The sequence below is a fragment of the Heloderma suspectum genome, chromosome 1 (genome assembly GCF_057233095.1).
Source record: "Heloderma suspectum isolate Gila_16-S chromosome 1, 16-S_ref, whole genome shotgun sequence".
Classification (NCBI taxonomy): domain Eukaryota; kingdom Metazoa; phylum Chordata; class Lepidosauria; order Squamata; family Helodermatidae; genus Heloderma; species Heloderma suspectum.
Window position 1 is genome coordinate 111,968,092 of NC_139458.1, and position 23,445 is coordinate 111,991,536.

General features: G+C 42.8%; 1 protein-coding gene across 2 annotated transcripts in view; it reads right to left on the reverse strand.

Annotated features, from left to right (window-relative positions):
* TEAD1 (TEA domain transcription factor 1) overlaps positions 1–23,445 on the reverse strand; it is a 267,694-nt gene that overhangs the window by 135,521 nt on the left and 108,728 nt on the right. The gene's annotated exons all lie outside the window — the stretch shown is intronic.

Below are 23,445 nucleotides of genomic sequence, written 5' to 3' on the forward strand. Positions count from 1 at the left end.
CAAAAGTAGTTTGAACTTTAGTCTCCCTAATGCCAAAGTGCCACTTTAGCCACTGCATAATCCTTCTTATGAAAGTGCCACAGCCATTCAAACAAATTCCATCACCGGACATGAAGGTGCAGTGTGCATTTCCCCCCCGTAACTCTGCAAAGTGCGATGGCAATCAAATTCCAGAATGGAGACATCGTCTTACACATCTACACGTAGCTTTATTTAAACTTTACTTTTACCACACGCTATATTTATGTTATTAATCCATAGGTATTGCATTCCAAGAACCTTAGACTGACCTGGTTCACAAGCAATGGCTAATTATGAGTTAAACAACCCATAGTCAGTCAAGGCCGCACTGGAGCAAGTGAGCGCACTGCCTCCTGTGCGATCCCCGCTTCTACTTCGCATCCGATTTGCTAAACAACCCAAGAATGCCTGTTCCTGGATTGTTCGTCATGACATGTGAAAAGAGAACTGGATTGTTGAGGAAGATCCAATCCAGGGTTTTAACCCAACAAAAATATGCATTAAAATTTTGGGTTGTTTCACCCTCAACAACTCAAGAGTTCCAGGTTCACACGTCATGATGAACAACTCAGGATTGGGGCATTCTTAGATTGTTTAGCAAAGTGGATGCAAAGGGGAAGCAGCAAGCATGCAGGAGGCAGCACGCTCACTTGCTCCAGCATGGCCCCAACTAACTAAGTCATAGTCCAGGTAAAAGAAGCCATTGTGGCTTCTGCGTGTGCACCTGGTGTTTGCATAATTACCCGTGCTGCCGCTCAGGTTCGCATGTCATCCAAACCTGAGTGAGCTTCATGTCTGAATGGGGATCTGAACCTAGCCATCTTTGTCTAGTACTCTACCTAGGCTGGCTTTATAATCATTTCCCCTCTAACACCAAACTTTGTATTATAGGATATAGAGATATGGATATAGAGACAGACAGACAGACACACACACACACACACGTGTGTGTGTGTTTGTGTGTGTGTGTATGTATGTATGTATGTATGTGTGTGTGTATATGTGTCTGTCTGTCTGTCTGTCTATCTATCAATGCACATAAGCCCCAAACTGTAGAAATATCAGGTTCACTTTATAGTTCAATGTGTTCTGTAAGAGTTAACATCTAACTTAACATTCAACTGGCGTTCCATCTGTTCAACCCGTTGTTACAAAGTTATACTAAATCTCCCCCAAATAAAATAATTTAATTCAATTTGTTTTTAAATCCCAATCCTATCAGTTTAGGAGAGATGCATGACCACCCAACAATAAGTCAACTTTCTGCATACTCAGGAGATTCCCCAGGTGTGCAGAAGTATATTCATGTGTAAATTAAAAGGAAAGGAAAGTGGAGAAACAGCCCAATGGTTACTGCTCCAGAACCTCTGGGATGTTGAGAGCAGTTGAACATTAGTTGAAGAGGGGTGAGAATTAAGGAGCATTAGGCTCAGAAGGATAGGAATCAGGAAATTAAAAGAATTTCCCTCCCTACACTGTATGGGAATGTTTCAAGATAGAAGAAAAAAGGCTATCTTTTTCCTTCCCCACTCTCCAAAAGTCACCAAGTCTAACTATATAGGAACAAAGCTCTCTAAACTGTATGACTGGTTCATACGTAGTGGCAGCATTTGGTGGCAAATCATGGGAGCTTGCGATCCACTTGTGGTTTACAGCAACAACTTGTGAACACTCCATTCATAGGTTGTCAGTGTGATGTCTGAACAGCTTTTGGTTGTTCATGGGTTGAACAACCCAAAGTTAACCCATGGTTTGTTCGTAAGTTAACTTTGGATTGTTCAACCTACAGATAACCCAAAGTCTTCAGGTTCAGATGTCATCCTACCATCTACAAATGAAGAGTTCATAGGCTGCTGCAAACTGGAAGCAGCTTCTGTGCATCCCTACAAATCATGGGTTAATTAAGTAACCTATGTTTTGCTGTCAGATGCTGCCATCACATGCAAACATTTTCAGTGTCTATAGGAGGTTCACATGAATGCTTTCACATGTTCAATGAACGTGCAGAGGGGTTCTCAGGGCGATGTGAACTATTCTTCCCCATCAACAGAACCGCACACTGCTTCTCCCCTTCCCCTGACAAATATCCAATGGACGTTCATAAGAAAGAGTTCTCCATATGTACAAATGTATATGTTATACTCGAAGAGGAATGCTGCCCAATTAGGGTCACTCCTCAGGTATAACAGCTTCCCATGCATACATATGTATGCACGAAGAACTTTTTCTTATAATGGATATTCATCAATGGAGAGGGAAGGAAAGAGGCAGAGTGTGGATGGGGGGTTGGGGATGGCCCTGAGAAACTCCTTATTGCTCCCTCATATTGGATTCCTGCATTGAGCAGGGGTTGGACTCAATGGCCCTTCCAACCCTTTGTTGTTGTTGTTCAGTCGTTCAGTCGTGTCCGACTCTTCGTGACCCCATGGACCATAGCACGCCAGGCCTTCCTGTCCTGCGCTCTCTCCCGGAGTGTGCTCAAGTTCATATTCATTGCATCGGTGATGCTATCTAGCCATCTCATCCTCTGCCGTCCCCTTCTCCTTTTGCCTTCAGTCTTTCCCAGCATCAAGGTCTTTTCCAGAGAGTTTTCTCTTCGCATTAGGTGGCCAAAATATTTGAGCTTCAGCTTCAGTATCTGTCCTTCCAATGAGCACTCAGGGTTGATTTCCTTTAGGATGGACTGATTTGACCTCCTTGCAGTCCAGGGGACTCCTAAGAGTCTTCTCCAGCACCACAGTTCGAAAGCAGCGATTCTTCGGTGCTCAGCCTTCCTTAAAGTCCAGCTCTCACAGCCATACATTACTACTGGGAAAACCATAGCTTTGATTAGACGGACCTTTGTCGGCAAGGTGATGTCTCTGCTTCTTACTATGCTGTCTAGGTTTGCCATAGCTTTCCTCCCAAGGAGCAAGCGTCTTTTAATTTCATGGCTACAGTCACCGTCTGCGGTGATCTTGGGGCCCAAGAAAGTAAAATCTGTCACTGCTTCCATTTCTTCCCCTTCTATATGCCAGGAAGTGATAGGGCCAGATGCCATGATCTTCGTTTTTTTAATGTTGAGTTTCAAACCAGCTTTTGCACTCTCCTCTTTCACCCTCAACAAGAGGCTCTTTAGATCCTCTTCGCTTTCTGCCATTAGGGTGGTATCGTCTGCATATCGGAGGTTGTTGATAATTCTCCCAGCAATCTTAATTCCGACCTGTGATTCATCCAACCCGGCATTTCTCATGATGTACTCTGCATATAAGTTAAATAAGTAGGGTGACAATATGCAGCCTTGTCGTACTCCTTTCCCAATGTTGAACCACGCATTTGTTCCATGTCTGGTTCTTACTGTTGCTTCCTGACCCTCGTACAGGTTTCTCAGGAGACAGGTAAGGTGGTCTGGTACTCCCATCCCTTTAAGAATTTGCCACAGTTTGTTGTGATCCACACAATCAAAGGCTTTAGCATAGTCAATGAAGCAGAAATAGATGTTTTTCTGGAATTCTCTTGCTTTCTCCATGATGCAGCGAATGTTGGCGATTTGATCTCTAGTTCCTCTGCCTCTTCGAAACCCAGCTTGTACTTCCGGTAGTTCTCGGTTCGCATACTGCTGAAGCCTAGCTTGTAGGATTTTGAGCATCACCTTGCTGGCATGTGAAATGAGCGCAATTGTGCGGTAGTTTGAACACTCTCTGTCCTTCCAACCCTACTATTCCAAAATCTGTCAATGAAAATATAATTATTGCTACTAGTGCAATCACCAGAATACGCCCTTTGTGGTTCCTGTAAGAAAGTCCAAGGACAGGCCCAGGATGCGCCCAAAGGAGGTGTCTGTATCCTGACTTTCTACAGATCTCGTTGCCCTAACATATGCTGTTTTTTAAATGGCCTTCAGTTTGTAAACCTGGTATGGCAGGGGAAGTACAGTTTGAGAAGCACACATAAACCGCCTTGTATGCACAGAATATAAGCTGAATGGTTCTTTGGATCCAGGGCCCATTTTAAGATTATATTTTTAACATTTTATAAACTAAAACATTTGGCAATTAAAAAACAACAACTAAAACTCCTCAATAATAGAACAATACTAAGCTTTAGCAGGTTTTTGGAGAATTCTGTTCCTACATTTTAAGAAACCCCAATTGGTAAACTTCTAAACCAGAAACAGGTGGACAACTCTGGCTATCTTCAGGCTTAGCCATAACTGGGGAAAAATTCCTCCCTTATGTAGCGACTCTCACTTGGGCTACATATGTTGCATTTCCTCCTTGGGGCTCTAGGCAAATAGAAAGACCAGAAAGTAATGCTTGCTTATACCAGCATTTATATGGTAATTTTTCAGTGACACAAACCCAGGCCCAAGTCTTACAAAGCAATAAAATATGATACAATAAAACACAAACACACAAAACCAGGAAAACAAACATATTAACAGCATCCAGACACTTAAAATCAGAGGGTTAAGCAACATTTAAAAGCTCACCCTAAAAGCACAGATTTTTTCAGTCTTTCAGACAGTTGACAGCAAAGTGAGTTCCAGAGCTGAGGCACTAGTACTACCATTAGCAGGTCACGTCCTGCTTATCCACTCATTTGACCTCAAATAAAGGTGGGGTACTGGAGAAGACTCTTACGAGTCCCCTGGACTGCAAGGAGGCCCAATCAGTCAATCCTAAAGGAAATCAACCCTGAGTGCTCATTGGAAGGACAGATACTGAAGCTGAAGCTCAAATATTTTGGCCACCTAATGCAAAGAGAAAACTCTCTGGAAAAGACCTTGATGCTGGGAAAGACTGAAGGCAAAAGGAGAAGGGGACGGCAGAGGATGAGATGGCTAGATAGCGTCACCGATGCAATGAATATGAACTTGAGCATGCTCCGGGAGAGTGCGCAGGACAGGAAGGCCTGGCATGCTATGGCCCATGGGGTCACGAAGAGTCGGACACGACTGAACGACTGAACAACAACAACAACAGAGCAGAGCCTCTCTGGATTATCTCAATGGGCAGGAAGAACTGTGTGGGAGCAAGTGGTTGTTTAGATACCCTGGCCCCAAATCATGTAGGCTTTAAAGGTTATAACCAGTATTTTGAATTTGGCTCAGAAACAGACCAGGAGCCAATGCAGATTGAAAAATATCAGAGTAAATGCACTCCAAAGAGCAGGCCCCTGGCAACAGCCTTTCTATACCAGGTGTACTTTCTGAACATTCTTCAAAGTCGGATTTAAATGGAGTGTGTTGCAGTAGTCCAGTCTGGATGTAACGAAAGCATGTGTGACAATGGCCAGATCTATATTTCCGCAGTAAAGAGTGGATTTGGTGCACCAGCTGCAGATGTGCAAAAGCAGCAGCAACCTCCCCCTGCCACACCCCCTAAACAACTCCAGGTCCAAAAGCGTTCCCAGATCTGGTCTTTCAGAGGGTGTGCTCTTCCTTCCAGAACTGTCTGAATACCCATTCCCAGATTATCTTTCCTACTGACCAAAAGCACTTCTGTTTTGTCTGGATTATGTCTCAGTTCATTAATCTACATTCAGCTCATCACAGCCTCTAGAGGATATATGGCAACAATCCTGAAAAACACAGTTTGTTACCTGTGTTGTAAGAAAACACTGCTCTGATCAGAGTTTCTTAAATCCAATTTAGTGACACCAAGAAAACCACACAATTCTGTTTCTGTTAACTAGAAATATATCAGGGCACTAAGCAACTTCAGACTAGTTTGGTTTGAATGCTTTATGTATCAATGGGTGGAATACATCATCTTAAAATGGATTCCGTCCCCATAACCTCACTGTATTTTGAAGAACAAAATGTGTGTAAGGGGTGGGGGGGGGGGGAACCAAGAATCAATGCAATCTACAAACAAGCAGATATCCTCTAGCATTTGGAGCCTATTTTCAGATTAAAATTTAAAAGTAAACCAGTTCACCTTTAAAGAAGCTGTCACTAAATAATAACTATTTTCAGCTAAGTGTTCCATATTTCAGATTTTATTAAAGTAAGAATTCTGAGTTATTTAGATAATAATACTAAACGTTAAATTTAATACTAAATGTTAAATTTAGGTCAGTCTGTACATTTAATTGTGGAGAGAGAGACAGAGAGGTCAATGCATTATTTTTACATTCTTTTCTTTAAAAATACTATTGCATATGTCTCAGGCACAATATTTTACAAAGAACTGTATCATAGCAGCAGACACAAAATTATTTTTATCTTATGCTGAAACCAAAGTAAATGAAGTATGTAATTTTACAAAGAATAACTGACTATCAAACCTTCTTAATGCCCAAGAAATGAGCTTTTGAAATGGCAGGGCTCTTAAAGTTTTTTTTGTTTGAGGTTTTTGTGTGTGTGTGTGTGTGGGGGGGGGGGTTGTTCTGTGTGTGGAAGGTGCTCTAATTGTAGACAGCCAGGGCTGAGAGATTACTAATTATTCCATGCTCTTAAAAACAAGGGAACTTTCAATAGGTCAGACTATAGTCTGCATGCAGAAAGAGATGAATAAGGGTCTTTCTATTAAAATGCAACGTAATCCTGGCAAACCCAATAATTTAAGGCTTAATGTAAATCACTGCAAAACTCCAACTTCTGTTTCCGTAGAACTTCTTTTAAAAATATGTTTCTGGTTTCACACAGCAGACCCCTGCTCAGCGTCTCGCTGCCATGGTGTTTTTCAGTCTTGACAATTCACTTCCGTGAACAGGCATGCAGCCAACTCAAATGAGACCCAGAGCGGTGAAAAGCCCTTCAGGTAAACAGTGTGATAAGCTAAACTGCAAAAACTAGACAATGTTTTTGGACTATGAGGCAGTTGCTATGGAGACAGTTGCTAATTAACTGCATTCAGCCAAGAGAACAAAGGGTTTTAAGGGCAGACAGGACTCGGTATCTTAGAGTGAGCAATGTATAACATCTTATGCAATCTGCACATCTCTCATATCTGAAATACCTGAGCCTTTGCTTCAGCTGCAAAATACCTTAAGAAACACTTGAGGGCTTCCTTCAAGTTTAACCAGATTTGGCTCGTCAGCAGCAATTACTAATCAAAATATTCTAAACAATGAAAATGTATTTGGGTCAAGACAGTTTGAGACATTATTTAGGTTCATCCAGAGCAACACCTTATTCTTTTACAAAAACTAAAGAAGGAGTGCCTTCGGAACCAATAATTTATTAATCCACTAAGGAAGATAAATTTAAAATGCCAGGACTTATTTTCTTCCTACACTCATGCAGTCTAAAACATGCAATTCAACAGGAAAATAGCCTCTTGAAATAGTTTTGCTCTGAATACCACAGCAAGCTTATCTATATACTGTGAATATTCAATAAGCCTACTGCATGCTATTGTACAGGGCTGCTTTCATACGTTCTTCCACCTATGTTTTGTGAATTGTTAGTCTAGAAAATAATGCAGATAGTTTTCAAAAGGGCCAGGATGATGTAGTGGGTAAATTGTTGTGTTTGTATAACACAGGCTCGGCCCTGAAGCTTACCTAGTGACACTGGGCCAGCAACTTTCTCTCAGCCTTTCCTACCTCACGGGGATGCTGAGAGGATGACTGTGAAAACCCCATTTGTTGTTCAGTCGTTAAGTCATGTCGGACTCTTCGTGACCCCATGGACCATAGCACGCCAGGCCTTCCTGTCCTGCGCTCTCTCCTGGAGTGTGCTTAAGATCATATTCATTGCATCGGTGATGCTAACTAGCCATCTCATCCTCTGCCATCCCCTTCTCCTTTTGCCTTCAATCTTTCCCAGCATCAGGGTCTTTTCCAGAGAGTTTTCTCTTCGGATTAGGTGGCCAAAATATTTCAGCTTCAGCTTCAGGATCTGTCCTTCCAATGAGCACTCAGGGTTGATTTCCTTTAGGATGGACTGATTTGACCTCCTTGCAGTCCAGGGGACTCGTAAGAGTCTTCTCCAGCACCACAGTTTGAAAGCATCGATTCTTCGGCGCTCAGCCTTCCTTATAGTCCAGCTCTCACAGCCATACGTTGCTACTGGGAAAACCACAGCTTTGATTATACAAACCTTTGTCGGCAAGGTGATGTCTCTGCTTCTTACTATGCTGTCTAGGTTGGCCATAGCTTTCCTCCCAAGGAGCAAGCGTCTTTTAATTTCATGGCTACAGTCACCGTCTGCGGTGATCTTGGAGCCCAAGAAAATAAAACCTGTCACTCCTTCCATTTCTTCCCCTTCAATATGCCAGGAAGTGATGACGCCAGATGCCATGATCTGAGTTTTTTTAATGTTGAGTTTCAAACCAGCTTTTGCACTCTCCACTTTCACCCTCAACAAGAGGATCTTTAGATCCTCTTCGCTTTCCGCCATTAGGGTGGTATCGTTTGCGTATCTGAGGTTGTTGATAACTCTCCTGGCAATCTTAATTCCGACCTGTGATTCATCCAACCCCGCGTTTCTCATAATGTACTCTGCATATAAGTGAAATAAGCAGGGCGACAATATGCAGCCTTGTCGTACTCCTTTCCCAATTTTGAACCAATCGGTTGTTCCATGTCTGGTTCTTACTGTTGCTTCTTGACCCTCGTACAGGTTTCTCAGGAGACAGGTAAGGTGGTCTGGTACTCCCATCTCTTTAAGAATTTGCCACAGTTTGTTGTGATCCACAACAATCCAATCAAAGGCTTTAGCATAGTCAATGAAGCAGAAATAGATGTTTTTCTGGAATTCTCTTGCTTTCTCCATGATGCAGCGAATGTTAGCGATTTGATCTCTAGTTCCTCTGCCTCTTCGAAACCCAGCTTGTACTTCCAGTAGTTCTCGGTTCACATGCTGCTGAAGCCTAGCTTGTAGGATTTTGAGCATAACCTTGCTGGAATGTGAAATGAGCGCAATTGTACAGTGCAGCATGTCCCACCATAGCGCTGCTGCAAAGAGGCAGAATTATCTTCAAGAATCATCTGTTCTACATAACTATTAAAAGCACAGGATACTTTTCCCATAGTGAATCATTATATCTTAGATTATTGCAGTAACTGCACCGAATCACTCTGTTCATCCCTCCACCCTTCAAGTTACTGTTCCTATAAACTGGTGCCCTTAACATACAACAATCATTTTATATGGTGCTCTGTACATTAATAATTCTACAGCTCTCTTCCACTAGACCAGGGATGGCCAACTTGTGTCCCTCTAGATGTTTTGGCCTACAACTCCCATCTTCCCCCACCATTGGCTATGCTGGCTACGGCTGATGGGAACTGCAGGCCCAAACATCAGGAGGGCCACAAGTTGCCCAGGCCTGCACTAGACAATGCTTTACAAGGTTGGCCACGAAGATGTTGTCTAGTTCTGGGTGCCATCCTTTGAAGAAATCGGACTTGGTTCAGAGGAGGGCAACAAAGGTGGTCAGGGTATGTGCGTGTGTAAATAATTTATTATGGACAACAGACTAGAGTGAAAAAAACGCAAACACTTTAACCTTAATTACTTTCAGCTACACAAAATATATGACATGAGGTATCCCCCAAGCAGCTATCCAGAGCCAGATAACTAATTGCTTTCTTGCTTGCTAACACCTACAGAAGTTTGGCCACAACCAATGATACTGATGGAATATTATCTATCAACACATATTTGACTGGCCTAAGTGGTAGTGTGGCTAATGAAGGAACAATCATTAGCTACCAAGCTCCATCGTAACAGTTACAAAGCAGGGACATGTTCTATAGATTCCATCTCCTGATTATTATATGGTCATTCCCTCCAAGGGTGGGATATGGAAAATAAGTCTGATGAGGAAAAGTTGAAGGAACTGGTTATTTAGCCTGGAGAGAAGAAGGGACTGTGGCGGGACAGAACACTCTTCAAATTCCTGAAGGGCTCTCACACAGAAAAGGGCAAAGATTTGTTCTCTCCTGACCCAGAGGGACTTATCTCTGAGAAAATATGCATAGGATCAGGATGTAACCCCCTTAAAGAGCCACAAAAACAAACAAAACAAGATCCCCACTTCACAAATGAAATTTCTGGGCTATTCCGTGGTTTTTTTCTCATACCAAGCTGTACAGATGATTGTTTCATGATGATGGGGCAGGGGGAGGTTCATGTGTATCATGGAAAACTCCTGAAGTGGAAAGCACCGTCTTAAAAGTAGTTAATTTTTTAAAAAGCATGTAACAGGGCCTCAGAGGCTTATGCAAAAGACAGATGATCTCACTGGTGTATGCTTTGTGACAGTTACATAGTTTTCCAAGGGCTATCAAGATGTGTGGCACGTTGTACATCGAGGGAAATAATAATTTCACTTTGTTTCCCCTTCCCCCAACCCAGTTACAGAAAAATTCCACACACTGTACATTTGTTTAAAAAGGAAGCCTGCCCATGGCACTAGCAAGCTCTATTGATGTTACGGAAACATTGGTTTCTACTAGCAGAATGTAAATAGCGCTAGTGGCTGGACACTTATTGGATCCTTTCCCTATGACACGTATTTTCTACTTTAAAAAAAAAATTCCCCGTGAAACTCTTGCAGGCCATTCTTTGATCCAAGTTTGGATTTTGAAAGACAGGTCAATAGCACCTTTTAGCTATGGAAGATTCCATGGTTTTACAGTTATTTGAGGGTTGTCCAACCCTCAAACCACCCCTGCTGCATGGGTTCACACAACACTGTAAGCTGTGGCAAGACAGGCACCCATGGGCGCCATGCAAAAATGGTGCCCATGGGTACCAACACAATGCAACAGCCCCCATGGGTAAATTAAGCCAAGTCAATTTTACCAGTCCAAGAAGCCATGGTTTAGTAGTGTGGGTATGAGCAAGCTCAAGTCTTCCCTCCTCCCTCTCATGCATTCAGTTTCAGAGAAGACTTTCTGATTTGTTGAACAATGTCCTGTGATAGCCAAAGCAGGAAACTATGGCTTCAGTGCTCCCCAAAAACCAGTTTCATGTGACTTCTAAACTGGAAACTGTGGCTTAAGCACTCCCTACAAATCAATATCAAACTGTAGTTTGTGGGGAGAGTTTGAACTACCATTTTCTGGTTTAGATGTGATGGGAAACCATAGTTCAACAAACCAGAAAGTCTTGTTTGAAGCCAAGTGCAGAAGGCATAGGAGGAAAGAAGAAGATGGAGGAGAGAGCGCTTGGGCTTGTCTCTCATTCGTACTCCAACAAACCATGGTGTGTTGGACTGGAAACATTACACCTGAAACAGGCCACTGAGGAAGTTCACAGTAATGTAATCTCTCTTCTGGAATTGTATTAGCTGAATTGAATGTTGTTTGCATTGAAAGAGGAGTTCCACCAACAGTGTTCAACAGAGCGTTTCTTCCAGATGTCCAATTCACCTTCCTAAATGCTGAGGCTGGACTGTAAGTTCCCTTAACACATTCCAGTACATCTCAACAGAATATTAGTTATGTTTTCTCCCAAATACTCATAACTGTGACACTTGGAAGATCAGTTCTCTAGAAATGCTGCGCTTGCTGCAACAAACAGTATGATGAGTTCAAGCAGTGAAATCAACCTCAGTGGGGAAAAAATGATGCTTGGATTAGTTTAATTTAAAGCTCAACAGCCTCTTAACACATGTTTTGGATATTCTAGTGAGACATTTTAATGCTGATAGTTTCTCAACTAAGCCAAAAATAGAATTGTCCTCATTCATATTCTCCCACAAGATTAAGGCTCCATTACAGCTCAGTTCATTATTATCTGGGATGATGCTCAAGTGGCTAAAATGAGCAAGCAGATTCCCTTAAAACCTTTAGGGCTCAGCCCACTCTATCATGGATAGACTATGTCCCTGTGTTGAGGACCCAATAGACTGCTGTTTATCACTTTCTCCACCTATGTGCATACAAAGGCAGTAGAAGGGACCATGAAGGTAAAATGTAATCTTCCCCCCAATCCATATTGCCCTCTACTTGTTATTTTCTAATCTGTTCTATTCTTTTGCTCATACCCCTTGTCCTATAAATTATTTACTTTCAATGTACCAAGTTCTACTATTAAACAATGGTCCCAGTAATGTAAGGGGTACAACTGCTACTGAAGGATAGGTCTAACTTTATTTGATTCATATGGCCAACATATTATAGCTGGTCTGGAATAATAGATGGTGACCTGGTTCACACAATTGTAGGGTGGTTAATAAGCCACAGTGGCTTGTTAACCACCCTGCATATGCTGGTCGCGTGCAGCGGGGATTAGCATAATTACCTTCAAACCCAACCAGAGTGGCTTGTTGCCATGGTTAACAAGCCAACCAGAGCCCATGGATGTAGTAGGTTCTGAGGTGGCTTGTTAACCACAGCAATAAGTCATCCTGGCTGGAATTACATGACACAGAAAGCCATGCTATTGGGGTTAAATATGCTAATCTTCCTGGCACATGTGGTGGGGGAAATAAGACACCGAAGTTTATTTCCTCTGCCATGATCGTGCAAACAGGCTCACTGACAGGGTTTGCACAATTACTGTGGTTCATCGTGGGTAGTTATGCTCTGCCATGATCGTGCAAACAGGCTCACTGACAGGGTTCACACAATTACTGTGGTTCATCGTGGGTAGTTATGCTAATCCCAGCAGCATGTGACCAATGTCCACAGGGTGGTTAACAAGCCACCACAGCTTATTTATTTAACCAATGACAAAGCATGGTGCCCGCTTGCATCATTCCCTATTCAGGTCCCAGGCATGGCTTGTCATGTTGTGTGAACTGAGCAAGGGTGGGTTGTTGGCATGGTTACCAAACCACCCATAGCCCTAAAGCAGCCCATGGGTTCTGGGTGATTTATTAACCACACCAACAACCCACTCTCACCAGGTTCATTCAACATGACAAGCCACAGTTGAGTCTTGAAAATTCAAAATGGCGGCCTGTATATACCGCTAAGTCCTGGGCATTAATTAACTCATGGTGGCTTAGCATGACGTGTGAACAGGCCCACTATGTTGGAGTAGGAACTAAAAAGACCTAGGTTGAATCCCTGCTCAGCTACGACTATCACAGAATGAACATGGGCAAGTCATACACACACACACACACACACACACACACAAACCTACCTCATAGGCTTGTTGTAAGGACAAGATGGTGGGGTGAGGAACTATGTATACTGTCCTGATCTCCTCAGTAGAAAGATGGAGTGCAAGTGTGACAAATAAACAAAATATTAAAATGCAACATAATAAACATACTAAGGTTTGTAAAAATAAGTTTACACAGATTTGCGCACTGTAACTTATCCACCAGCTACCATCAGAGAGGCCCCATCACTGGGGTATATTTTGTGTATGTTGCTGTGAGACCAAATTTGCAAGACTACATCTTTGTACAATGATTGCAGTAACAGTTGGATAAACATGCAACCCAATACCTCACATCTGGTATTTCATCTTTCCCAATAATACTTCTGGATTCTGATCTACTTGTCCTTAATACTGTGCAAACTTTATGACTTACATTTGTATGGAGGTAGTAATGAAAGGGGAACTTCTTCAAGTTAAAACCAACAAGGAACCCCCTGAATACATTAGCAATTAATTAGACAATTATAGAAGCATCTTTAAATATCTTTTCCCCTCATGTTTCAAAAAAGTGACATGCACAAAACATTTTAAGAAGAATTCTGCATATGAATGAAGCTTTTAAAATAACATGCCTCACACTAGGAATGTAAAAGTTGGCTTCCCCAAGAGTAGCACTTTTATTTGATGACTGGAAAGATAATAACTGAGGCCAGTAATCAGGTACAACAGAAACTCAGAATACAACTACCTTAGGAATACACTTTTTCTTTAAAAGTCTGTTCCCTTCTAGTCAGTCAATCACTGGGATGGTTCACACATGACAGAAATTCCTGGGTTAAACAAACTGAGAGAGCCAGTGTAGTGTAGTGGTGAGAGTGACGGACTGGGAGCCGGGAGATCCGGGTTCTAGTCCCCACTTGGCCATGGAAGCTCACTGGGTGACTTTGGGCCAGTCACAGACTCTCAGCCCAACCTACCTCACAGGGTTGTTGTTGTGAGGATACAACGGTGAGGAGGAGGATAATGTAAGCCGCCTTGAGTTCCTTGCGAGAGGGAGAAAGGCGGGGTATAAATGCAATAAATAAATAAACTTGCTGTGGAATTGCCATGGGGAAGTGGGAGTGAACAAGCATACTCGTGGCTTCCGCTTTCAATTAACAACACAGGAACACAGGAACAATCACATGGTTTGTTGTTGGGTTAATTCTGGTTGTTTAACCCTTAAACAACCCAGAGTTCCTGGGTTCAGATGTCACAGGGCATTCCTGGGCTGCTGACTGAAAGCGGAAGCAGTGAACACTCAGCAGGAAGCATGCTCACTCACTCCCACTCAGCCACAACAATTCCTGGGTTAAACAATCCATTTTACATGCAAACCAGGTCTTTGTATCAGCTCTCCAAAATGAAAACATACAAACAGACACACCCTACTGCTGAACCTAAAAGGTCCAAAGTACTTGTATGATGAATGCAGAGGGGTAATTCAGGTCAGCCATTACTTCACTGACCATTCATGTCAAACTTGTCTCCCATTGGCAACTACAGTAGAATCACCATTACATAAGTTCTGGTTATCAAGGCATCATAAAACTGTCTTCTCTCACCTGTGCCAATCCTTTGTAAATCGCTCTCTTGGTTTATGTTCACAGCATCACATAAAGACCATGCAAATGTGGTGATCTCTCCAGGGGGCAAGAACAGTTCAACCCTGCCCCCCATCAACAAATGCACTTACACTTAGATTAGGCGATTTATTGGAAGTTACACAGCAATCCAATGTCTTGATCCCATCTCTTGAGATGTATTATGTGCAGCTGAGCATACCTTAAAGTAAGAACAGCCATTGCCCCAGCTGAGTGATCCCACTTCCCCCTCATGCACTGGTCTTGCACAAGGGGAAAGCGCAAGCACCAGTAATAGCACTGGTCTCGTTCTTGGAGCACCTGGTTAAGTGTCATTCTAATCTTGACAATTTCTCTGCCAAGGCATTCCTAGAATCTGAGTTCCTCAGCTAAGATGTACATCCCTACATCTCCTTGGTCCCCAGGACACTGAACAAGAGTCTTGTGTTGGGAATCTCAGATAAGTATAAGGGGTCTGAAGTCTCTCCCCACTGGGCTTTGCAGCTTGTAATGTGAGCTCCTGCTGGAGGCTTCATCCTCAGATCCTTCAAGGGTTTTAACTTGCTTTTCCCCACTCCACATTAGGTCTAGGGTACTTCTTTTAAGTCTTGCTCCCCTCTCAGTTCCACTGCTTCCTCCTCTCACCTTTCTGATTTCCCTAGACTTGTCTCCCTGCTCTGTTCCACTGTTGTCTCCTTCCTACTCTCTGGTTCTTCCTGACCTATTTTGTCACTCCACTCTGCTATTGCCTCCATCTGCCCCTGGGCTTTCCTACATCCTTTCGCCCCAGCCTTCAGTATCCTGTCCCATCCTTTTGCCTTTCCCCTTATCTCTCCTTGTTAAGGGCTTAAATGGCTCTGCAGTATATTGTAACACCACCAGTGCTACTTCAGTGTCCTCCAGGCAACCCAGGAGCCAACTTCTGGGTCGACTGATGGGTCTCCACAGCTCGCTATTTGGGTATCCTGTAGCCCCTACAAGAGCCCACTGCTTCTCAAGGCATGAAGTTTACCTGGAGCCCCAGGCCGCTCCTGTAGGTGACAGATGCCCAATGCAACTCTAATCCATAGCTCCTTGGCACATTCAAATTGCAAATCAATAACAAAAGAAAAAGGATATACACACACTGTAGTGAAATCAGTTTGCAGTGGTGTAAAACTAACCTCGCTAAGGATGAGTGAGGGTTGTATTTTACAGAACATGTTATGTCTGCAGCCTTCATTCTTACTGCCTTTTCCTAATATAGTCCTTCCTGAAGCAGAGACATGTGCAGACAAGTATCCTTGCAATAAGAAAGTTCACAGGAATCCTAGAAGAAACTAAACCATCAACAAAAAGGCTAACAATTTGAGCTTGTTGGGGCTCAAATACAGATCAGCCAATGTCCTTTAACTCAGTTCCAGATTTTATTATGTGACAGAATTACAACACAAGGACTACTGGCTTTTATGAATGAGAAAAATAGTATCAAAGCCAAGCGTTTATATTCAAAGAAAAAGTTCTATATTTTAATCAATACTTCTCATGATATAAAGAGTGGTATTAGTAGAAGATCCAACTATACAATAAAGCTTTCACAAAGGCAATGTTGACTGCTGTATTTAAGAGGAGTTGAATTTCTTTTCCTGAGGTTGCCAATTGATTTTATTAATTAATGACATGTGAAATGCTAGTGATTAACAGTCAATTACCTCTGGGTGGCACACCTGCCGCTCAAAAGGTGGTAGACAAGTACAAAAAGATGGTAAGATTTACTCTTTTGCCTCTTGTCTCTAGAAGCAAAAGTGTGGTTACACCTTTGGGGAAAGAGCACAATATTCAGCCATGATAATGGTTGGATGCTAGATCAATATGATCTTGAGACGGAGTGGAAAGAGCAGCGGAGGGGCCTTTATAAGCAATCACTTGGAATTAACCAGACAAATCTGAGGGAAACTACTGTTGTTACAGTCAACAAACTGCTTTCTTATAATGTCTACATAAGCCTTATTTTGTGGTCAAAAGTTCACCACGCCCTTCCCACACTGTGCTCGTGTTCAGCCCACATTCCCCTTCAAGTGCCCTGTTCATACGTTACTCGCATGTTGTGCAGGTTCATGATAAAGCAGAGTGTGCTTCTGGCCTCATCCCCAGTGTTGCATCCCCACACTAGGCCTGATATCTGCACATTGAGTGTGGTTGTCTGCAAAAGAACAGAGTGCCCTACACACACGTAATGCATGAATAGGGTTCAAATGTGTAATGTAGAGTGGGACAAATGCAGCAAGCACAATCAACACAGAGACAGGAGGAATAGGGATCTTCTGTACCACATTAGGGCATGGGAATCTCTTCTGGTGCTCCTATTATGGCAGAGAAAGCTCAATTTGTTTTGTACTTTAGCCAACCCAGGACTTCGAAAACTAGTTCATCAATAAAGAAGCAGATTTCTACACATGTTGAGACACCATATCTCATACAAGGTAGCATCAGTATCTTCTTAATGGAAGAAAATACACAATTTTAATAGACTATATTGCACCAGGTCCAAAACTCCATAAATACTGGAAGCTAAGACGTCTGACTACAATAATGCTAACATTACTGCCACAACTGACTCCCCCACCCCAATCATGCTGCACCCCCAAATTAAACAATGGAAGTAGTTAGAGGAGATTCCCAGCAATGTGGGTGTTTAATCTGCCTGATCTCATAGATGTGCATTTTCCTGTTTTTGTGAATAGATATACACTTAAAGATGGTGAACCATCACCGTTTTGCAATAGCATAGTATTTAATCTGAGAGACACAGTTTTGAACAAGCATCATGTAGGTGGATGTGATGTCATCATAAAACTATGGTAGATTTTTAAAAAATGATTATGTAGCCCACCTGAAAGCACCCTGAAAATCTTTAGAAGCACTGCCTTTCCTGCTCCAAATCTGCTGAGCAACTGTACCTTGCCCACTTTCTTGACACAACCAATCAAGCTTTTATATCAGCTGTACTATTTCAGATTTAAATGAATCCTGGCCCATCAGCCAGGACAGCTGGGCTGGTGAGGATGAGGGAGAGGGCATTCTCTGTGGTGGCCCCTACTCTGTGGAACTCCCTCCCTAGGGAACTCCGCCATGCCCCCTCTTTAATGAGCTTCCGCCACGTACTGAAAACTTGGTTATTCAGGCAGGCATTTGGGGTGGGTTAGGGTATTTTTAAATAAAGTTTAATGTGTAATTTTACTGTTTTAAATGGTACTGCTGTACATCGCCCAGAGTGGCCGGGTAACCAGCCTGAAGGGCGATTAAGAAATTTGATAAATAAAACATAAATAAAAAATAAATAGGATTTAATATAACAACTGAGGCTATCACAGGCAACCATAGTTCTTGTGACTGCTTACCCCTTTGTCATGCCCCATGCGCCTGGCCAAATCCACCACTAGCACTACTTATTGAGCCATGACCTAGCAGCCTCAGGAAGCTTAAGAACGTAGGCAGCTGCTAAGTCAGATTACTTTCCATGTAGTTCAGGATTGTGGTAGCAGCTCTCCAGGGTCTCAGACAGAGGTCTTTCCCTACCTAGAGATGTCGAGGACTGAATCCAGGATTTCCCATTGATCTACAGTCCTTCCCTTAAACCTGCATTTCCCATCCTCCACCACAAAAAGCTAGATTGCTTAGGGGAGACACTGCCAGAGCAAACAAGTTATTGCTGCAAAAGAGGGGACCTAGAGGCTGCTGCCAAAATCATCTAGATGCTTGGATTCTGTCTTGTGTGGGAGGGCTGACAGCTGCAACGGATCCCTATTAGCCAGGAGCAAAGGGCATGAGGAGGGACAAGCAAGCAGCATAAGCACGTGGAAGCCATGCTGCCTATTTCTGCTGCCAAAGAAAGAAAACCCCATCCCTCTTGTGGAGGCCTCTATAAGCAGAGGAGGTAAGAGGGTAATGTGTGAACCATTCCACAAAGTGTGATCCTAAGCTCACTTACTCCTGAATCCTCCCTCCCACCTTGTGAGCCATCAATATGGCTCTCCTGTGCTAAGGGATGTCCTCCATGTGTATAACGTTTCACAGGTCTCCACTTCTGTACATCTAGGATAAAATCTGAGCCTGATATTTAGGAAATAGAGAACCAACTAGGTGAATGCTTGCTTACAGTGTGAAGAAAAACCTGAAGAAGAGTAGGTGGGCTCAGAAGTGGACTTCAACATGATTAACAGATTGAAATTTAAATCTTTTGGTTGGTATCTAGAAGCTACAGGGTGACTACATGTGAAGCACCCAAAACTAGTTTCCTATATGGCATGGAGAGAGCAATCCTATGGCCCCTAGACATTCTCTGTTAGTGGGGATTCCGCCCCACCCACCCACCCCACCCCAAGGTCGGAGACAGTGCTGTGAGGTTGGAGACAGTGCTGTGAGGTTGGAGACAGTGCTCCAACCGCAGAAGGGAGAGCTGGAGATCTGATTCCCTAACCCCGACCCCTCACAAGCCATGCAGGAAGAACCACACCAGCTGGCCTCCAAGGTCAGAAAATTAACCTCGGAGAGGGGGAAAAGGGGGTGTTCTGGTGGACAAGGAGAGGAAGACACCGGAGAGGCAAGGATACAAGCTATCCTGAGCCTCTTCCAGCTTCCCACCCTTTCCCTTTGAGCACTGTCACTAAATGGGCAAAAAAGCCCATCTAGCAAAGAACTCAATGATTGGAGGACAGGGAGGTGATGATTGCCTCCGTCGTTCTTCCCACCCTGCCAGCCCCTCCTGACAGGGCATTGGATACATGGAAGCCTCCAAGTTCAGAGGCTTCCATCTTGCAAGGGCACAACCCATAGGATTGCACCTTAAGAGATATTGCATTCCCACCCGACTCCTCCTGTAGTAATGACCATGGGTTCCACCGGGGCATATTCCACTAACTCATCAAATGAACTCACATACCCCAACTATGTCTCTTTCTTCTGAAAAAGAAAAATCAGCCACGTTCACAAAAATGGCTTCCAGTTTCCCCTACTTAAAAGTCTGCTTCATATGAACCTTTCTCTGTGTGTTATCGCCACATATAACCACAATAGCTCGTCAACTAGAGAAAAAACGCCCTGCATTGTTTGGGAATATTGCTGTTCTCAGCCAGCTGCAAGGAAAACGTGGGGCAAAGTCTGGGCTGATTTGTTTTGTTTTTAAACCTTTTCATCATGGGTAAATAGACAGCTTTTGTGCTACACTCTACTCCACGGTTGCCTCAAACCATGGTGCTCCCCTGCAGAACTGCTCTAGGTGCCACCCCTGCAACCAGAAGGTCTGCCTCCACGCCTAATCACAGTACCAGAATTATTATTTCAGAAGTTGGCAACTCTCGATACAATTGTGTCAAGAAGGACCACATGATCCAAGCCACATATGTGGGGAGACAGCAGCCATTTCTGTGATCACAGTGACATTTTTTCAAACAGCTTCGATGGGTGCCATCTTCCTACACATGCAGAATACAAGATTTTGACTATGAGCAGGCCTTGCTCATTCCAGAGATCTCCCTCCACTTTAACAGCGGTAGTTAATTGGCTGGGTCACCTTTCTCCAGCTCCTCCTCTCCCCCAATCTCCCCCCACCACTCTCCACAATTTTCCACAGACTTCAACTTATTCAAAGACAATTTCAATCAGAAAATGAATGGGTATGAACTTTGACCTTCTGTCTTATTTGTGGGATACGTGGCTCAACAACACTACAAGCGAGAAAGATATTGGAATTGTTGTCGATCAGAAGCTGAATATGAGCCAACCATGTGATGTGGCTGCAAAAAAGGCAAATGCTCTTTTGGGCTGCATTAATAGAAGCATAGCTTTCAAATTCTAGGAAGTACTAGTTCCCCTCTATTCAGCACTGGTTAGGCTTCATCTGGAGTACTGTGTCCAGTTCTGGGCACTGCACTTTAAGAAGGATGCAGACAAGCTGGAGAAGGTTCAGAGGAGGGCAACAAAGATGATCAGGGGACTGGAAACAAAGCCCTATGAAGAGAGACTGAAAGAACTGGGCATGTTTAGCCTTGAGAAGAGAAGACTGAGGGGAGATAGGATAGCGCTCTTCAAGTACTTGAAAGGTTGTCCCAGAGAAGAAGGCCAGCATCTCTTCTAGTTCATCCCAGAGTGCAGGACACGGAATAATGGGCTCAAGTTACAGGAAGCCAGATTCCAGCTGAACATCAGGAAAAACTTCCTGACTGTTAGAGCAATATGACAATGGAATCCATTACCTCGGGAGGTAGTGGGCTCTCCCACACTGGAGGCATTCAGGACGAGGCCGGACAGCCATCTGTCGGGGATGCTCTGCCCTGGATTCCTGCATTGAGCAGGGGGTTGGACTCAATGGTCTTGTATGCCCCTTCCAATCCTACTATTCTATGATTCTATGGTTCATGGATGGCTGCTGTCAAATAACAGTATACTCCCAACTCTGTGGAAGCTTTGAAATAGAGTAACATCTCTGCTGTAAATAAACTTGGTATGCCACCAAAAAGTATTCCTTTTTATTACTATTATTGCTCATGGTATCTAAAACACTTATAATGTTTTGATTTCAAACTCCTCGGAGAACAATTATGCTATTAGGGCCATAAGACTCTATTATGAAGTCCTCAAAAACATAGCATGGTCTCAATAAATCCTCAAACACTACAAAGCAGTGCTCAGCTTGAAGAATGAAAACATGAGTTCATCCAATGAGAGAGAGTCAGGATATAAATTCTACTAACACACCATCTGCAATTCCCCCGAGTCCCCCGTCCCCTCCCCATCAAATTACGGCAGTACCTTAAATCAAAGTTCAGCTACAATCTGGACATTTAATTGACACAACATAAAAATACCAACTGAACTGTAAGAATGGTTTTTTTAAAACCACACTGGGTATAGCGGTTCTGTAGAACTAATGAAATAAAAATGCATGCTAGACATATTCACCAGTCGTATTTACACAGTAGCCTTCTTTGCCGCCGCCCCACACACACATTTTACTTTTCTCAACTTTACCACGGTACAATTATTTAGTATTTACTGTTGAATAATATTTTCCGATTCATGCTCTAGTGGAAAAGACTGTAGAGATAAATCTATTCATAACATGTCTATGTGCTCTCTGTCAGGAAACAAAGAAAAAATAATGCTACAGATATATTATTGATCCATCATAAGGCATTGCTTGTAAAACACATATTTCAAAAGTCTTACAGTAATAAGTGCAGTTGAGGAGGGTGGAGATTTCAGGTATTGAGGAATAATTAATCGCACACACCAATGTATCTACTTCTAGGTGTTGTTCTTCAAGAAATTTAACAAGCACATTAAAATTCCCCTAATTTTACGATGACAAACCACACTATCACTGATCATTTAAACAAACAAACAAACAAGATGGAAAAGTACCAGGGTGGAGAGGGAGAGCCAAGGGAAGAAGCAAAACAGCAGTGTTAGATTTAAATGAGAGAGGGGAAAATCCAGCAGGAAAAGAAAGGCCCAGAAAGTTTCTGCCAACAGCAGCTGAGATGGTTCATCACAAGCCTATTTTTCCAGACATTATGTTTCATTTGGCTTCAAGGGTCACATGACAGCTGCAAACTAACGCCTTAAGGTCTGTTTCTGCCTCTCTGTGACACTGACAGGCTGTGAGAGACTCCAACACCACAGAAAGAATTTTTTTCCCCTTGTTTCCATTACATCATCCAACCAGTACTGGGGGAGAGGGAGGGGGGTACACAGCTGGTGGCAGCTGCAGTACCATCTGCTTTCCACTTACAGTGCATGCTAGTTTGCTCTACAGATTCCTACTGAACCTTTCTGGGGAAGAGCCTCCGTCTCAAGACAAAACACCCCATTGTGTGAAACATATTTGCAATTGTGGAGGAATAAGTTACTCTCTAATGCCCAGAAAAAAGATTCATCAGGTAAGGATTCCTGATCGCTCAGAAAGCCTGACTGCACAAAAGACAAAATCGCTAAACACTCAGTGATTAGGGAAGAATAAAGAGCAGAGCAACAACCTGCCATCTGCTTTCCACAATGCAAGAAGCCAGAACTAAAACTCTACAGTCAGCAATATTTTTTTTTTAAAGGAAAGGGAGGGGGGTGAGGGAGAGGGAAAAGCAGCTTAACTCTCCGAAGTCAAGAGATTAGCTGGAGCAACTTGGAAAGAACAAAAAAGTAAAAACTTCTTATCCCTAGATGGGATAAACATCGAATATATTTATGAAATACTGTCAGCACATCTGATAATTTATGGCAGCCCAAGTTGGAAGGGAAAACTTTGCAGTTGCTCCCAGAAACTGAGTGTGGAAGTAAGGGAACTTCACAATAAGATATGTGCAATAAAGTGCTTTATCTACTCCTTGATCTCTTACAAATGCATTGTTAATTGCAAGTTCAAGTTGGATTTTAATTTTAAGTGCTCTATAAATTCATTAAGCATTAATTTGTCTTAGGCATGCCATACTGTTTGAAAATGTTTCTAGCTTTTGGTGAAGTCTTCAAATTTAATATAAAATTACCGTTTATGCGTTCTAAAAATCACTTAACACTCACTTCCATGAATTTTTCAACTTGAGTCACAGACAAATAGGAAAATGGAGATAAAGCAAAATGGTGCACACGAGTTTGAGCTAACATGTGTTGCATTATTTACATAGTTCATTTGCTGAAAAGCTTCCTTACACCAATAATTAGCCTGAGATTGTGCTGTACTTTTACAGTAGATCTGACCAGCATAACAATACTTTTTCTCCATATATTGGTGTGGCCCTCCTCCTTTCTGATAGATTCCAATACAAAACAGCA